This window comes from Crocodylus porosus, unplaced genomic scaffold (assembly GCF_001723895.1).
Source record: "Crocodylus porosus isolate Cpor-Errol unplaced genomic scaffold, CroPor_comp1, whole genome shotgun sequence".
Lineage (NCBI taxonomy): Eukaryota > Metazoa > Chordata > Crocodylia > Crocodylidae > Crocodylus > Crocodylus porosus.
In genome coordinates, this window is record NW_017728910.1 from 24,495,290 (window position 1) to 24,497,597 (window position 2,308).

Sequence of the window (2,308 nt, forward strand, 5' to 3'; positions counted from 1 at the left end):
GGCGCCACTGCGCAGGCGCAAGACGGGCCCACGGGGGCGCATGCGTGGGAGCGCTGCGGCGGGTAGGTAGCGCGCATGTGCCGGGGGGAAGAGTGGGTGCTCCTGAGCTGATGGAGCCCCTCTCCTGCTGCTGGCACTTGGCAGAGCTGCTGCAGGGAGAAAGTTTGCTGGGGGGGAATCCACCAACCTGCAGGCTTTGGCATCTACAGACTCAAAGGAGTTAGCATCTAAACCGGGGTGGGCAAAAATGCGGCCCCGCTGGGCCCCTAAATATTTTTTTTTAATCTGCACCTGGCTGCCTGTTGTGTGGCCCTCTATGGCTTGCCAAAACTCAGTAAGTGGCCCTCTGCCCGAAATGATTGTCCACCCCTGCTCTAAACACATGCCCAAGCCTATAAATTTGACAATCACTGCTTTCCTCTGCCTGATAATGTATGCACCCGAAAGCTTGGAAATCAATCAAATGATTTCATTTGCAAATGTTTTGTTGATCTGATGCAATTGGTGTTTGTGGACAGAGGTGATATTGTTCATTAGACCAACAAGATTTTTGCAAAATAATTTCTCGCAAGCTTTTAGGCCTGCTCACTTTGCAACTGCAAGCTTTTGGGCACACTTGCTTTGGAAGCTTTCAGGCACGCTTGTGTTTTGTGCCCAAAAGCTTGCAATTGCAAACTCACTTTGTAAGCATTCCAGGCACCCTCACATTTCGTGCCGGAAAGCTTGCAATTAAAGAATGTTTTCTGCAATAATCTTATTAGTCTAATAAAAGATATCACCTCTGTCCGTGAGACCCGATTGCTTTTTCCTCTAGACCAATACGGCTACAACCTGGATACCTGACTTAGGTCTACTGGCGAGCAGGGTTCTTTGGGTAGATATCTTTTTTAGACCAGTGGAGTAGTTGGGGAAAAAAGTTCTTAGCGAGCTTTCACCCTTCATCATGCCTAGGGAGTCTCTGCTGGTCTGAGTGTCTAAGGCTTGTGGGTCCAATAAAATATAATCACCAGCTTTGATTCATTGAGCAGTGTTTGCTCAATTCTTTCCCAGGGGATTAAGCACTGAGCCACACCACAACTGCAGCAGGAGCTTGACTTTAAACACCAAGGGTTTGTGTGGTGTTGTTTTTCTTTTTTTATAGTTCAAATATATAAAAGATAAAATCACAACCCCACCTCTGCTGGTGCAGCTTGGTCTGTGCAATTAGCAGCTCAGCTGCTGTAAATCAGTATAGCTATCCCAGTACTTTGTACTGTTAGTAGCCTTTCAAGCTTCTCCACACTTCAGTAGATAGTGGTATACAATCCCCCAGGTTTAGGTTTCTGCCCTATGCTAGTTTCAAACTAAAAATCACCAGAAGCAATTTGACAATATTCCTTTCCTCTGGTACATGAACTCTCTACACGTCGAACATAAACTTAAAACAGCTGCCTTTTTACTTTAACTTTCAACTTAACAGGCTTTTTTAAACAGAAAAGGCATTTGCATAGTCATTTCCCAGAATTTTCACTCCAGGAGTTGACGCAAGATAAAAAGGATCAAACTTAGCCTGCATTGCTCCTTTTACTGAAATTATATTCAGCTCAAAAGATTGGATGTAGTTTTAATAGATACTTATTTACCACCCATGTAGGAATAACTCTAATGTGCAAATAAACCTACTGATAAATAACACTGAAGTGGGGCCACATGCTTTTCTTCAAAAGGATCAGATTGATTAGACATGGCCAGCCAGATATTTTGCTATGATTAGTGCATCTTTGTGAAGTGTAACCCTTCCAAACCCTTGACTGGATGGTCTCACCCGTTATAAAATGGATGTCACTCTACCAATGCCAATGTGAAACATCTGCACAAGAACTCACCTTGTCCTTCAGAGAGAAAAGATGGACAAGGTGAGTTCGTTCTTTTTTTGCAATAAAACCCCATGGCTGCATCCAGACGAGTACAGCTGTGCTATATGTGGCACTGCAAACACATGATCTGAGCCTTCAAGAGGGACATTCAGCTGTTCTCCTGCCTCAAGGGAGCAGCGTTGGGGGCAGGGAGAGTTTGACCCCTGCATATCCAGGGGTCAAAAAAACCTGAGCAAAAAAAAAAAAAGTGGAGTGGTGCACATGGGGGCAACGCATGCTGCTCAAAACCGGAGCCTGGCTGGCTGAAGCCCCAGGAGGCTCCTGGGAAAGGCTGCTGGGGCCAGCACAGTGCTGGCCCCAGCAGGGATAGGTTACAGGAGTGGGCTGACATAAACAGGATGCGTTTCAATACTGGCAAGTGCAGGGTGCTGCACCTGGGCAGTAGAAACCAG